The sequence below is a fragment of the Mobula hypostoma genome, chromosome 8, assembly GCF_963921235.1.
Source record: "Mobula hypostoma chromosome 8, sMobHyp1.1, whole genome shotgun sequence".
Lineage (NCBI taxonomy): Eukaryota > Metazoa > Chordata > Chondrichthyes > Myliobatiformes > Myliobatidae > Mobula > Mobula hypostoma.
In genome coordinates this window covers 127,796,660-127,813,632 of record NC_086104.1, presented here as the reverse complement: position 1 = coordinate 127,813,632, position 16,973 = coordinate 127,796,660, and the positions used below count along the sequence as shown (strand labels likewise).

The 16,973-nt window shown below is 46.8% G+C and overlaps 1 long non-coding RNA gene across 1 annotated transcript; it reads right to left on the bottom strand.

Annotated features, from left to right (window-relative positions):
* Positions 1–2,413: 2,413 nt before the first annotated feature.
* On the bottom strand, positions 2,414–14,006 carry LOC134350258 (uncharacterized). Its single transcript, XR_010018860.1, has 4 exons — positions 13,058–14,006; positions 11,474–11,633; positions 7,050–7,159; positions 2,414–3,192 (listed from the first exon to the last, which is right to left on the bottom strand). It is a non-coding gene; the product is annotated as an uncharacterized LOC134350258 (long non-coding RNA).
* Between the last annotated feature and the right edge of the window lie 2,967 nt (positions 14,007–16,973).

The following is a 16,973-nucleotide window of genomic DNA, read 5'->3' as shown; positions in this document are numbered from 1 at the left end:
ATGCCCCCAGAATCTCTTCAGCCACCTCTTTTAGAACCCTGGGGTGTAGACCATCTGGTCCAGGTGACTTCAGACCTTTCAGTTTCCCAAGAACCTTCTGTCAACTTATGGTAACTTCACACACTTCATGACCCCTGACACCTGGAACTTCCACCACATTGCTTGTGTCTACCACAGTAAAGTTGATGCAAAATACGTTTGTACTTAGTCAGTTCATCCACCATTACTAGATCTCCAGTATCATTTTCCAGCGCCCTGATATCTCCTCTCGCCTCTCTTTAACACTTTATCTATCTGAAGGAACTTTTGGAATCCTTTTTAATAGTACTGGCTAGACTTCTTTCGTATTCCATTTTTACCTTCTCAACGACTTTTTTAGTTGCTTTCTGTTGGCTTTTTAAAAGCGTCCTTCACCTCTAACTACCCACTAATTTTTGCTCTGTTATATGCCCTCTCTTCGGCTGTTACGTTGGCTTTGACTTGTTGTGTCATCTTGCCTTTAGAATACTTCTTCCTCTTTGGGATGTGTATATCCCACGCCTTCTGAATTGCTTCTGGAAATTTCAGCCATTGTTGCTCTGGTGTTCTTTTCCATTCAATCCTGGCCAATTCTTCTCTCATGCCTCCATAATTCCCTTTACTTTAGTACCGATACATCTGACTTTAGTCTTCCCTTCTCAAATTTTGGGTTATTTCAAGCATATAATGATCACTTGCTCTGAAGGGTTGTTTTACCTTAAGCTCTCTAATCAACTACACAACACCCAATCCAGAATAGCTGATCCCCCAGTGGGCTTAACCACAAGCTGCTCTATAAAGCCATTTTGTAGGCATTCTAGAAATTCCCCCTCTTGGGATCCAGCACCAACCTGATGTTCCCAATCTACCTGCATATTGAAATCTGGTCTGTTTACAACTCCCATCAGGGTCTTTTTACCCTGGCAGTTTCTTAGCTCGACCCACAATAATTCAACACCTTCTGATCCTTTGTAACTAACCTCTTTCTAAAGATTTGATTTCATTTTTTTTACCAACAAAGCTGATCCATCTGCCTTCCTGCCTGTCTTTTTGATACAATGTGTATCCTTGGATGTTAAGCTCCCAACTATAACCTTCTTTCAGCCATGATGTCTGCATCATACACGACAATCAGTAAATTACATAAGGGCATAGCAATTTTACCAAAGCAAAAGGCATACATTGCCACATTATTGAAAATTGCTATGTGCTAAGCTGTTGTAAAGACCTTTATTTTATGTATTCTATAGTCCTGATTACTATACATGCAGTTGTATGTCAGTTGCACTTAAATTTTTAAAAGTTATATGCAGTTGCATAACCGAAATTGTACACCGAAATGTTTTTCCTGAACAAATGGAATACATTTCTATTTTGCTCAAAGATATAAGTGGCAACTTGTAAACACTTTTATTTTCAGTATCTTATGGTAAAGAATGTTTTGCAACCAGTTATTTCCATCTGCAACCTAGTCAAAGTTACATTCAGTTTTATCACAAATTGCACACAATCTGTTCCAGCACAACCAGAAAAAAAGTCATACATTGTCACTATTCTGAAAAATGGTATGTGGTAAGTTGTTGAAAACAAATTTATTTTATATATTCTATGGTCCTGATTACCATACATGCATCTGTATGACAGTGTCACTAAGTTATATACAGTTGCATAAAAGTAATATCCTGTGAACAAAAACCATATATTTCTATCTTGATCAAAAATACAGTGGTAACTTCTTTTAAACTATTTTAATTTACACGTCTTATGGTATAGAGTGTATTGGAACCAGTTGTTTCCATGTAAGCCATAGAAGATGCATTCGCCTCCCCATTAACCAACCATTCCCTCCTCCACCTTCCCTATCCCTCCCTCCTCACCTCTTCCCCCACTACTCCCTCCTCCACCTTCTCCCACCCTCTCCTCACCTCTTCCCCCACCCCTCCCTAATCCGTTTTACATATTCCCACACCTCTCCCTCCTCACCCTATCTGCCACATCCCTCCTCCAGCCATCTCTCCTCACCCCATCCCATCCCTCACCCGCTCCCCTTTCCCCCTTTTCAGACCCCTTCCCTGTCCATTTCACTTCCCCAATACACTTACCATCCCCATTTTCCGACCCCCCACCAATCCCTCCTCTCCCTTCCCTGAACCGCTTCCTTGACCCCTAACCTCTCCACCTTTCCCTCCCCACTTCCCCCACCCAACCCGTCCCTCTTCCCCCCACCTCCTCTATTTCCTACCCCTTCCTCCTGCTCACCCTCTGACACCTTCCCTGAATCCACTCCCCCTCTCCGACTGCTCCCTCCTCTTCCCCGTCACCATCCTTCCCCCTTTCCTGATTCCTCCTGACTCATCCCTTCACCAAGCCCCCCTCCCTCCACCACATTCACCTCCTCCCCATCCCACCTTCCCCAGCCCCTTTTCCTTCCTCCGTAAGTCGTGCTTGTCAATGAATGTCAGAGGATGGAATTGCCTATGAACTCCTGACTGTTCAATTCAGACTGTACCACATAGCCAATGACCTTCTTCAGGTTTTGATCAGATTTCAACTCCTCATCGTCTCTCTGAGGCAGAACGCAAACTGAATACTGGGTGGGCTGTGATAGTCAGGTAGTTATGCTAGTATTATTTTGTGAGTGTATTACGCTTTATCGTAACTGTACGTGCTGTGTGTGACTGTGTGCACTGTGATTCTAACACAGTATGTTTTGAAAAAGGATCTAGTGCTTTCCTGGTGTATATGATGAACAAACTCTTCTCAGGCTCCCAGCCGGTTACCTGTATCGGTTTTAACCAATGTTGTGATGACAAACTCTGCCATCTTTATCAGGGATGTTGCCTGGGCATGCCTAGTCCCGTGGTATTTATACCCCCATCATCTGTCCCTCCTGATCCTCATCCAATAAGGTTTCTTGGTGGGACAGCATGTATAGTATACGTGTATACATTTAGCTGTACACTTGGTTGAATGACAATAAACTTGATACAGTTTTGTAAATCCTTTATTTTGCTTCCACCCCTGTTTATCTGGGAACAAAGCACTGGTTATTTCTGGAACAGTTCTTCAGGGAGTGGTTCCTGTACTTCTCCCAGACTGGGAATGGAAACAGACAGAGTGCCAGCTGACAGTCACACTTACGCCTGGCCACGTGGCACAAGTCTTTCCTCTGACCTGAATGGGAAGGAAGGAAAAGCCAATCATCCAAAGGTTACAATTCCGATATTCTCTTCTGACACAGTAAGTCATTTGGCCCGTTCAGAGGGCGATCCCAATCAAGATTGCCTTTATTTCTCATGTGTACATCAAAACATACAGTAAAATGTGTTGTTTGTATCAAATCAAATCAGTGAGGATTGTGATGGGCAGCCCGCAAGTGTCAGCACGTTTCCAGCGCAAGCCGTAGCTGTAAGTCTTTGGACTGTGGGAGAAAACCGGAGAACCCAAAGGAAACCCACAGAGTCACAGGGAGAACGTACAAACTCCCTCCAGACATCGGCGGGATTCGAACCCTGACCTTACAGCCAGTGCCATGAAAGTATTGCACTAACCCTTACTTCATGACGAGTCTCAGCCCAGAATGTCGATTGTCTATTCCCCTCCATAGATGCTGCCTGACCTGCTGAGTTCCTGCAGCATCGTGGGTATGTTCCACTAACCCCGTGTTTGTGCCTCACAGTCCTCCTCCTATTTCCCTGTAGCCAATTCTCACTCACATGTCCACCAGCGCCTCCTGATGCTTGCTCCAGGGTAGCCTGTGAACCCATCAAGTCCTAAAGCTCCACAGCACAGATACAGGTCCTTTGACCCATCTAGTCTGTGCTGGCCTAGTCCCATGACCTGCACCCAGACCATGGCCCCCACACTCTGCCCATCGGTGCCCCTATCCAAACTTCACTTGACCTCACATCTTCCACTTCCACTAGCAGCTCGTTCCACACTTGCATTATCCTCTGAGGACCTGTGACTTCCAGTTCTGTTCCAGCCCAACCTGAGCGGAAAAGGCCTGCTTGCAGTCACCCTATCTCTGCCCTTCATAATTTTGTATTTCTCCAGAAGTTTTCCCCTCATTGTCCTGCAATCCAGGGCATAAAGTCCTCATTTATTCATTATCATCACGTGCAATGTTGTACGACATCATCATCATGTGCCATGTTGTATGACATCATCATTATGCACTGTGTTGTATGACATAGGCGATCATGGTCTTCATGATTGTGAATGTTCTTGGCAAATTTTTCTACAGAAGTGGTTTGCCATTGCCTTCTTCTGGGCAGTGACTTTACAAGATGGGTGACCTCAGACATTATCAATACTCTTCAGAGATTGCCTGCCTGGCTTTAGCAGACTTGTGGTATGCACCAGCTGTTCATACAACCATCTCTCATGACCCTGATCAGGGGGGCTAAGCAGGTGCTACACCTTGTCCAAAGGTGACCTGCAGGCTAGAGGAGGGAAGGAGCACCTTACACCTCCTCTGGTAGGCACACGTCCCCACCCTGCCACCCTGTTTTTATTCAACCTTTCCCTATAACTCACGTCAGGTCCTGGCAACATCCTTGTAAATTTTCTCTGCACTCTTTCAAGCTTACGGATATCTTCCCCTCTGCCGCCAGATCTCTGAACGGACAATGAACCCATGAACACTACCTCACTATTCTTTGTTCTCGCTTTGCACTTCTTATTTATTTTTTAAAATATAATTTATAATATATTTTACATATTGCACTGTACTGCTGCTACAAAAATGAATTCATGGCATATGTCTGTGATAATAAACCTGATTCCGATTCCGATTCTGATTGCGAGGTAGGTGACCAGAACTGCCCGAATAAACTCCGAATTTGGCCTCACCAACCAGTGTTTTATCTAACCTGAACATAACATCCCAACTCCTGTACTCAGTAAGATGCACTAAATTCTGGAGGAGCTCAGCAGGCCAGGCAACATCAATGGAAATGAATGAACAGTCGACACCCGGGGCCTTCAGGACTGTACTCAGTGCCCTGATTTATGAAGGCCAATGTTCCAAACACTCTCTTTACGACCCTAACTACCTGACGCCACTTTCAAACATTTCCCAGGTGACTTTGTTTTACTTTGGGATGTGAGAGGAAACCTGGGGAAAATGAGGAGGAGGTATAGGTCCTCCTGTGAGCCTTAATTCCCAACCACCAGGTCGGGAACAGTTATTACCCTACAAACATCAGGCTCCTGAACTGCAAACAACAGGAATTCTGCAGATGCTGGAAATTCAAGCAACACACATCAAAGTTGCTGGTGAACGCAGCAGGCCAGGCAGCATCTCTAGGAAGAGGTACAGTCGACGTTTCAGGCCTAGAGATGCTGCCTGGCCTGCTGCGTTCACCAGCAACTTTGATGTGTGAGGCTCCTGAACTGGGCTGGATAACTTCACTCACCTCAACTCTGAACTGATTCCACAAACTACAGGCTCAGCTTCAAGAATTCCGCAATTCATTTTTATCAGTATTATTTACTTTTTATTTGCAAAATTTGTCTTTAGCACATTGGGCCTTCATGATCATGACTGTTCTTGGCAAATTTTTCTACAGAAGTGGTTTGCCATTGCCTTCTTCTGGGCAGTGACTTTACAAGATGGGTGACCTCAGTCTTTGTTTATGTATTGCTTTTCATAAATTCTATTGTGTTTCACTATTTTCCTGTAAATTCCTGCAAGAAAACAAACGTCAGGGTAGTGTGTGGTAACCTATATGTACTTTGATGATAAATTTACTTTGACTTTGGACAGAGATTACAACCTAGTACGATGTTATTGGCTACAAAACCTGAAGCTGTTAAGGGAACCGGATAAATACAGGCTCTTTCTCTCTGGCAGAAAATCTTCCTTTTTCACGGGACTGCAGTGTGGGAGGGTGTGCTGTCCTGTCCTTTTGCTTTAGGCATAACCTCTGAGAATATATGGGGACTTCTCTTTGCATGGACCACAGTACAGGTCCTTTAGCCTATGATGTGCTGACACTTTAAACTTCTCCAAGATCAATCTAACTCTTCCCTCCTACATAGCCCTCCATATTTCTATCATCCACTTGCTTATCTAAGAGTTTCTTAAACGTCCCTAATATATCTGCCTCTACGACCACCCGCAGCACTAGTGTTCCATGCACCCATCACTCTGTGTAAAATCTTACCTCTGACATGCCCCCATACTTTCCTCCAATCACCTTAAAATTGTGCTCTTCATAATAGCTAGCTCTACCCTAGGGGAAAAGTCTTTGTCTGTTCCACTCAATCTATGCCTCTTATTATCTTGTACACCTCTGATTCTCCTTCACTCCAGAGAGAAAGCCCTCGTTCGCTCAATCTTTCCACATGAGGCATGCTCTCTGATCCAGGCAGCACCCTGGTAAACCTCCTCTGCTTCCTCTCTAAACTTTCCATACCTGTCAGGCGAGGCGACCAGAACCGAACACGATATTCTAGGTCTGGTGACCAGAACCGAACACGATATTCTAGGTGAGGTAACCAGAACCGAACACGATATTCTAGGTCTGGTGACCAGAACCGAACACGATATTCTAGGTCTGGTGACCAGAACCGAACACGATATTCTAGGTCTGGTGACCAGAACCGAACACGATATTCTGGGTGTGGTGACCAGAACCGAACACGATATTCTAGGTGTGGTGACCAGAGTTTTACAGAACTGCTACATCACCTCACAGCTCCTCAACTCAGCCGCTGATTAATCGAGGCGTACACACCAGAAGCATGTTGATTATCACTGTCGTTTGTCATGACACTTGTTGTTCTGCAGCAGCAGTACAGTATATATAAAATATACTATACTGTAAATCACAATATTTTTTAAAATAAATGTGTGGAAAATGAGAACAAAAACAGTTAGTGTCATGGGGTTCATTGCCCAATCGGGAATCAGACGGTGGACGGCAAGATCTGTCCCTACAGCACTGACTGTGCGTCTTCGGGCTCCTGCAGCGTGCGGTTTCTCAACACTGAACGGAATTGAATGCACGTCGGATAGATCTTACCTGACGAACAGTGTACATTCCCAGCAACACAGCTCCACCTGTAGTGGGTCAGTGCGTGGCAGCCTTCTCCATGCCATGACTTGTAACAGCACTGGTGGTGCAGGCAACACCTTGGAGTAAACAATAGTCACCTTCACTCAAATGAAACTGTCGCTATATTGGAACGCTGAGGGGAAAATGACGTTATGCTGGGACATCAGTACACCCAAATACCAGGGGTGAACGGCAGGTTCCAACTACCATAGGGAAGACTGGCTTTGTTTGTCACATGTACATCAAGACATAAAGTGAAATGAGTTGTTTGTATCAATGACCAACACAGTCTGCTGAGAGCAGCCCACTAATATTGTCCCACTTCCAGCAGGCCTACAATTTATTAATCTGCAAGTATTTGGAATGTGTGTGTATGTGTGTGTGTGTGTGTGTGTGTGTGTGTGTGTGTGTGTGAGGGGGGAGCCCACAAGGCCAGGGGCAGAACATACAAACTTCTTACAGAGATTGCCAGGAATTGAACCTGGGGTGCTGGTACGATAACTGTTTCGCTATGGGTGGGCAGATGGGACAAGCTCAGTCAGCCAGCTCGGTCAGCATGGACAAGCTGGGCCGAAGGGCTTGATTCTGTGCTGTAGAGCTCTCTGACTCCAGCAGTACATCAGAACCGACTACAGGTGCACAGAGAGGTTTGAACAGGAAATGAACTCATTCTAACCTGCGGCAGGTTGGGAAACACAATCTGGCAAAGAAGCATTTGGAACGTCCTTGGGTGTGGAAAATGCCATAGAATCCAGAACAACAACCATCTATTTTGACAATATAGTCCTTCTTTTATTTTGATAGTGCTACTGGCTTTAAATTTGAAACTCAGTTGGACCATGTCAGGAGGCTGGGCAGCCGTTTTGTGTTTGGAGGAGTTTTCCAATCGGACTGAAGTACAAAAACACAATCCTGTGTTGCCTTTCTGTTGTTTGTGCCATCGAAATCATTGTAAGTGAGAACGCTGTCTCAGTGATATTTTGCATTATTATTATGTAAAAGTGTTTTCCTAATTATCAGTATAATGGTTGACCAGCCTTGGTAATTCATGGAATATTAATCTTCTTGCACACTTTAAAACTTTATTTCCTCATGTTGTCTAAGATTTTTGGATATTTTACTTGCAAGTCTAGCTTTATATATCCCTGCATTTTGTGACTGTGTGACTTAATCGTCACGTTTGCTGCATTGAATACTTATGGTATTTTTCTGGTCTCTTTCAGTTTTACTTTTACTCAGTTGCCTGTGTGCTGCCCAACTAAAGCACCCAGTGCTCGGACGCTGTATCCAGATCCCATGTTCAGCCGAGTGGAGTTCGGCTTGCCTCCCACCTCACACACAAGGACCGCAGCATGACCCCGTCACTTAGCATATTTAAAGCCGAGATTGACAGGCTCTTGATTAGGAAGAACGTCAAAGGTTACGGGGAGAAGGCAGAGGAATGGGGCTAACAAATCAGCCAAGAGAGATGGGAACCGGAGTGAGCGTGCTGAAGATGAGGTAGCTGGTTTACAAACAGAGGCAAAGTGTACTGGGGACAGGCGGTTGATAGGGTAACGTTGCAGTCAACAGGATGAGTAGCAATGCGAAAGGCCGACAAAATCGAAAAGGGTGAATACAGGATTAGAATGCGCACAGTGTACGGAATAAGGTAGATGAACTTGTAGCACAGTTACGGATTGGCATGTGTGACATTGTAGGCACTGAATCGTGGCTGGAAGACTACAGCTGGGAGCTTAATGTCCAAGGATACACACTGTATTGAAAAGACAGGCAAGAAGGCAGAGGGGTCGATGTTGTTCTGTTGGTAAACAATGAAATCAAACCATTAGAAAGAGGTGACATCATTGTGGATAGAGCTAAGGAACTGCAAGGGTAAAAGACCCTAACGGGAGTTGTATACAGACTCCCAAACAGAGGTGAGGATGTGGTCCACAGCTTACAATGGTAGATAGAAAATGCATGCCAAAAGAGCAATGTTACAATAGTCACGGGGGATTTCAATATGAAGGTAGATTGGGAATATCAGGTTGGTGCTGGATTACAGGAGGGGGAATTTCTAGAGTACCTAAGGGATAGCGTTTAGAGCAGCTCATGGTTGACCCCGCTAGAAGATCAGCTATTCTGGATTAGGTGTTGTGCAATGACCCAGAATTGATTAGAGAGCTTAAGGTAAAAGAACCCTTAGGGTTCAGTGATCATAATATGATTGAATTCACTCTGAAATCTGAGAAGGAGATGCTAAGGTCAGATATATTACAGTGGAGTGAAGGGAATTACAGAGGCCTGAGAGAGGAGTTGGCCGGAATTGATTGGAAAAGAACACTGGCAGGGATGACGGCAGAGTAGCAATGGCTGGAATTTGTGGAAGCAATTCAGAAGGCACAGTATATATACATGGCAAAGAGGAAGAAATATTCTAAAGACAAGATGACACAAGAACTAACAAGAGAAGTTAAAGGCAACATAAAAGCCAAAGAGAGGGCATACAATAGAGCAAAATTAGTGAAAAGTTAAGGGATAGGGAAGCTTTTAAAAACCAACAGAAGGCAACTAAAAAGGTCAGTAAGAAGGTAATTATGGAATATGAAAGTAAGCTAGCTAATAATATTAAAGAGGAGACCAAAAGTTTCTTCAGATACATAAAGTGTAAAAGAGAGGAAAGGATGAACATTGGACTGCAGGATAATGATGCTGGAGAGATAGTAATGGGGGACAAGGAAATGTGGACAAAGTGAATAAGTATTTTGCATCAGTCTTCACTGTGTCAGGGGTCAGTAAGTGTGTGAATTTACCATAACTAAAGAGAAGGTTCTTGGGAAACTGAAAGGTCTGAAGGTGGATAAGTCATCTGGACCAGATGGTCTACACCCCAGGGTTCTGAAAGAGGTGGCTGAAGAGATTGTGGAGGAATTAATAATGATCTTTCAAGAATCACTAGATTCTTCAATGGTTCCAGAAGACAAAAAAGTTGCAAATGTCACTCCACTCTTGAAGAAGTGGGGGACGCAGAAGAAAGGAACCTATAGGCCAGTTATTCTGCCATCAGTGGTTGGGAAGATGTTGCAGCCAATTGTTAAGGATGAGGTCTCAGGGTACTTGGAGGCACATGATAAAATAGGCCGTAGTCAGCATGGCTTCCTTAAGGGAACATCTTGCCTGACAAACCTGTTGGAATTCTTTGAAGAATTAACAAGCAGGATAAACAAGAAGAATGGGTTGATGTTCTGTACTTGGATTTTCAGAAGGCCTTTGGTAAGGTGCCACACGCGAGGCTGTTTAACAAACTGTGAGCCCATGGTATTACAGGAATCATCCTAGCATGCATAACGCAGTGGCTGTTTGGGAGGAGGCAAAGAGTGGGAATAAAGGGAGCTGCCGGTGACTAGTCGTGTTCCACAGGGTCCGTGTTGGGACCAATTCTTTCTTATATGTCAATGATGCGGATGATGGAATTGATGGCTTTGTGCAAAGTTTGCAAAGGTGAGGGGCAGATAGTTTTGAGGAAGTAGAGAGGCTACAGAAGGACTTGGACAGATTAAGAGAACGGGCAAAGACATGGCAGCTGGAATACAGTGATGGGAAGTGTATGGTCATGCACTTTGATAGAAGAAATGAAAAGGTTGACTATTCTCTAAATGGAGAGAAGATACAAAAAAAAACTGAGGTGTAAAGGGAATCCTTGTGCAGGATTCCCTAAAGGTCATTTCCATTTCGGTGGTGTGGAAGGCAAATGTGATGCTAGCATTCCAGAGGACTAAAATATAAAAGCAAGGATATAATGTTGAGATCTTATAAAGCACTGGTGAGGCCTCATTTGGAGTATTAGGCCCCTTATCTTAATAAGGATGTGCTGAAACTGGAGAGAGTTCAAAGGAGATTCATGAAAATGATTCCAGGATTGAATGGTTTGTCATATGCAAAGCATTTGATGGCTTTGGGCCTGTATCTACTAGAATTCAGAAGAATGAGGGGTGACCTTATTGAAACCTGTTGAATGGTGAAAAGCCTTGATACAATGGATATGGTGAGAACGTTTCCTATGGTGGAGAGCCAAGGACACAAGCCTCAGAATGGAGGAATGTCCTGTTACAACTGAGATGAGGAGGAATTTCTTAAGCCAGAGAGTGGTGAGTTAGTGAAATTCGTTGTCACAGGCAGCTGTGGAGGCCAAGTCATTACGTATATTTAAGGCAGAGGTAGATAGTTCCTTGATTGGTCAGGGCACAAAGGAATACAGTGGGGGGGGGCGGGGAGGCAGTATATTGGGTCTGAGAGGGAAATTGGATCAGTCATAATGAAACTGCTCTATGATTCTATGGCCCCAGTGGTCTTATTCTGGTCAATGGTAGACCATTTCTGATTTTCTCTCCACAGGATAACACACCTACCAATCAATAACATCCACGGGATTTCCAATCACAGACTCTCTCTTCTCATGCCTGCAGCGGCAACCGTACGGAACAAAGTCAAATTTGAAATTGCTGCAGCCCAGGCAACGCATCATGTGTGCGGTGCTTCCCATTCGCCCGGAGTAATCGTCGGTATCACCTGCACACACAAAGGGGGAAAGATCAGGTGGTCGCTGCAGGCCACGTCTCACCAACCATTTCATTTTCAAAGACTCCATTATGCATATTACGTATTTACTTCTCTTTAATTGGCAAAATTGGTCTTATTTTGCACTTCACTTGTTTATTGGTCTTTATTCAGTATAGTTTTTCAGAAATTCTACTGCATTTCTTTAGTTTCCTGTAATTAAATCTCAATATATTATGACTTCTATGTACTTTGATCTTACTTTACAGACAATACTTTAATAATAAATTTCCTTTTACTGTGATCAGGATACCCACAGGCAGAGGGAGATCTCCCCTTGTGACCTCAGCAGTCTGAATCCTATTGCAAACTATCTGATTCAGGACCTTGTTTGGAGAAAGGATCATCCTCATTGGGATCACGAAGACAAAAGGCTCTGGAAATCTTCAGCAACACACGCACAAAAATGCTGGAGGAACTCAGCAGGCCAGGCGGCATCAGCAGAAAGGAATAAGCAGTCTATGTTTCCAGCCGACACCATTCATCAGGACTGGCAAAGGAAGGGGGCAGGAGCTGGAGTAAGAAAGTAGGGAGGGGAAGGGGGCTTGCCTGTAACTACCTGCCCTCCCTCCACCAGCTTAGAGAAGCAACCAGTTCAGCACGGCAGTGTAGTGGTTAGCATGACCCTTTACAGTGCAGGTGACCCAGGTTCAATTCCCACCACTGCCTGTAAGGGGTTTGTACGTTCTACCCGTGAACATGTAGATTTCCTCCGGGTGCTCCGGTTTCCTCCCACAGTCCAAAGATGTACTGGTTAGAAGGTTAATTGGTCAGTGCAAGTTGTCCTAGGGTTCAATTGGGAATGCTGGGCAGAACGGCCTATTTTCAGCACTGTATCTCAATGAACAATAAATTCCATTTGGTAGCCTCCAACCTGATGGAATTAACATTGATTTCTCTAAATTTCACCTATTCCTCCCTCCTCCCCCTTCTCTCTTTTCCCCACTCACCCTTTCCCTTCTCCTCACCTTCCCAGCATCTCCTTCTGGATCCCCTCTTCCTTCCCTTTCTCCCACGGTCCACTCTCCTCTCCCATCAGATTCTTCCTTCTTCCAGCTCTTCTACCTCTGCCTCCTGTTCCCTGACCCTCCCTTCTTCTCACTTCATCTCTCCCGCTCCCCCACCTGGCTTCACCCATCGTTTGCCAGATCGTACTCATTCCCCCACCCACCCCACCTGATTGTGGTTGTCTCCCCCCCCCCCTCCACCCACCCACACTTTCCAGTCCTGAAGTTTCGCCTGAAACACCGAAAGTTTATTCCCCTGGAAGGATGGGGCTGAGTTTGTTGCTCTCATCAGGCTGCGTTTAACAGCGATTTGACCCCAGCAGGTTCCCTCACGGGGGTCTGGCGGCGGAGGAGCTGGGACAAACTTACCGCTAAGGGAGCAGGAATGAAAGAGCGTGGCTCACCCCCTCAGCAGCCACGCCATGAATGGGGATCCCTAGCAACGGGGAAACAAACATTCCGGCAACCATGGCAACGGGGAGCATGAATCAGAATCAGGTTTATCTCCGACATATGCCACGAAATGTGTTACTTTGCGGCAGCGCTGCAGGGCAAAACACTAAATATAAATTACAATGAGGATGACGGAATGGCATCCGGCTGTCTGGGAGGACGATGGAGTGACCTCTCCGGGGCACAAGCCTGGGTGGAAGGTGTGGCGATCCTGAGATGCCCTCTCGGCCTCACCACTGTCCAGTGTATCACTGTGTTTGGCACCGGCTCGGCTGCCGGAGTTGCCGGGAGGATGTTCACTGACGTCCAGCCGCCTGAGGGGCTCCGCTCCGGATTTGCCGTCTGGGTTCACTCCCGTAGCCCTCGTCTCTCCCGTAAGACAGCGGGGCTGTTTACCCCTAGCTGGCGCCAGGGGGTGGGCTGGCATGCTGTGTGTGTGCAGGGGCCGGACCCCCTCCCCGTCCTCTGCAGCTCAGCCGGACTCTGATGGGGGGCTCAGTTCGAGCGTGTCGCCAGCGGGGAGGCACGACGTGCGGCTTGCCGCCGGAGAGACGGGCTGTGTACCGGCAGGGAGAGACACCGCAGATGCTGGGGCTAAAGCAACACTCACAACACGCCGGAGGAACTCAGCATCCGTGGAAACGATCAGTCAACGTTTCGGGCCGAGACCCACCGTCAGAGACTTACAGACTCGGCCCTCCTTTTCGCAAGACTGCCAGCCAGCGCTGCAAGCTGGAAGTGAGAGAGACGAGCACCTCCTACTACAATACCACACTGAGCATCACAGCCACCATCTGACACACACATTACAATGATATATGTGTAATAAAAATAAGTTAGTGAAAGAGAAAAATGGTGAGGTCTGTTAATTATTTATGGTGCAACTGTAACGAAAACCAATTTCCCCCGGGATCAATGAAGTATAACTATGACTATTCAGAAATCTGACAGAGAGGGGAAGAAGCTGACCCTAAAACGTTGAGTGTGTGTCTTCAGGCTCCTGTACCTCCTCCCTGATGGTACTAATGAAAAGAGGGTATGTCCTGCGTGTTGGGGGTCCTTAACGATGGACGCCTCCTTCTCGAGGCATCACCTACAGAAATGCCCTTGACTGTGGGGAGGTTATTGTCCAGACTGAGCTTTACAACCCTCTACAGTATTCTAGACCCTGGCAAGACACCATGGCAACGAGGAATGAGAGTATGCCAGGATCGCAGTAACAGGGAGCTCCAGCATTCTGTACCCTCGCAGAGGGGCAATGGGTGGCACCCTAGATACCCACACACCGGCAATGGGTGGAATGGGTGGTACCCTGGATACCCTCTCAGAGGGGCAACAGGTGGCACCCCAGATACCCTCGCAGAGGGGCAACGGGTGGAACCCTGGATACCCTTGCAGAGGGGCAATGGGTGGTACCCTGGATACCCTCGCAGAGGGGCAATGGGTGGTACCCCGGATACCCTCGCAGAGGGGCAACAGGTGGAACCCTGGACATCACGACAGCAAGGAACACAAGCGTGTTGGTCTATGGCAGCAGAGAACAGGATCAGTCCCGGCTACAGCAACAAAGCTGGGTTGGCCGTGTGTGTACAAGGGGATGGCAGATATGCCCTGTGCCCTGCTGGGTGCTGTTCCCCTTCTGGAGTTTACAGGAACCACGCTGTAACAACCTGAGTCACCCAGTGAACCCTACACTTGGCAACCACCCCACTCCAGGGTCTACAGCAGACGAGGTTTCAGAAAGGTGATGCCCATCACCAGCAACCCCCAGTTCCTTCTGCGATGCTGTCATTGGGCGGGAGATACAGGGGCCTGAAGGCCCAACAGCAGCTTCTGGTAATGGAGGCTGCAATATGCAGGACTGAAAGAGGCCGTAAAGGGCTGTAGAGTCAGCCCACTCTCGGGCACAACCCTCCTCACCGTTGAGGGCATCTCAAAGAGTCGGTGCCTCAGGAGGGCGGTGTCCATCAGTACAGGCCCACAGGCCCTCTTCTCATCAAAGAGGGTACAGCAGCCTGGAGACCCACGCTGAACGATCCAGAAATAGTTTATTGCCCAGTGCCACTGCTTTCTGAACAGTCTTGAACCCAGAAACATTACCTCAGTATTCATTTCGGTAACTTACAGTAACTTTATGTCTTTGTGCTGTATGGCTGTCAGAAAACAACACATCTCACGTCATATAGTGAACCCGGAGGACTGTGTGTGTGAGTCGGTGGGAGGGAGCTTTCGCCAGGGTTTCTTGCCGCTCATTTTGTCTCCCAGCGACCCAACGCAATCTTCCCCCTCCTCCTAACAAGCTGAAGAGTCTGTTTGCTGAGTCAGAGCTGTGACACCCAGCGGCCACTGGAACTGTGAAGTGCTGTGCTAACCACGACACTGCCGTGGGCGGCGCGCTAGCATAGCGGTTAGCAAAGCGCTTTACAGCACCAGCAACCCGGGATCACTACCCGCAAGGAGGTTATACTTTCTCTATGCGCGGGTTAACTACGGATGCTCCAGTTAACTCCCACGTCCCAGTTGTTCGGTTAACTGGTCGATGCAAACTGCCTCGCGGTTAGGCTAGGGTTAAATTGGGGTCGCTGGGCAGCGCAGCTCGAAGGGCAGGAAGGGCTTGCTCCGTGCGGTATCTTAATAAGTAAATAAATCGCACCTCCTGTACCTAATAAAGTGGCCACCGAGTGTGTGTTCATGGTCTTCTGCTGCTGCAGACCATCCCCTTTAAGGTTCAACACGCTGTACTGGTCTTCTGCACACCACTGTTGTAACACGTGCTTATCTGAGTTACTGTCACCTTCCTGTCAGCTTGAACCAGTCTGGCCATTCTCCTCCGACCTCTCTCATTAACGAGGCGTTTTCGCCCACAGAACTGCCACTCACTGGGTGCTTTTGTACCATTCTCTGTAAACTCCAGAGACTGTGGTGCATGAAAATAGCAGGAGATCAGCAGTTTCTGAGATACTCAAACCACCCCATCTGGCACCAACAATCATTCCGCAGTTAAAGTCACTTACATCAGATTCCTTCCCTATTCTGACATCTGGCCTGAACAACAATCATATCTCCTGAGCAGGTCTCAATGCTTTTAAACACTGAGCTGCCGCCGCGTGATTGGGTGATTAGATATTTACTTGAATGAAGTGTACAGGTACAGCTGATAAAGTGGTCACGGGGTGTGTTTTGGTGTTAGCCCATTAGGCGCTGGTTGGTCACAGAGTGGGGCAGTGAGGAAACGCGGCAGGCCGACTCTGTCTGGGCCATCAAACAATTACCCACACGAACACCGTGTTTCACTCCTTACGGACAGTGCTGGAGGTTGGAATCGAACCTGAAGCTGTGGGGTAGTGGGCACACCCACTGCACCTCTTCAGTCAGCACCCAGCGAGTGAGTTCAGTGTAGGTTTAAAATGACCCTCTCCTTGGCCTCGGCAGAAAGATATAAATTTAATTATTTAGAAATACAGTGTGGGTATAGGCTCTTCCACCAACAGCCCACCTATTTAACATTGGCCTAATCACAGGACAATTTACAATGACCAATTAACCTACTTACCCCCTTGGAGTGTGGACTATGGGAAGAAACCCATGCACTTCACGGGGTGAATGTACAAATCCCTTACAGACGGCGCTGCAATTGAACTCCGAACCCTGGAACGGCCCGAACAGTATCACGCGTAACCGCTAAGCCACTGTGGTGTCCATAGAAAGCTCAGTCGAGACAGCCCCAAAGACCTCAGCTCTGATGAACTTTGCTGGGACATGTCACGTATGCCCAGTTGAGCACCATGGACCAATGCGTGCATCAGCATCGAGAACTTCACCAGTAAATTAG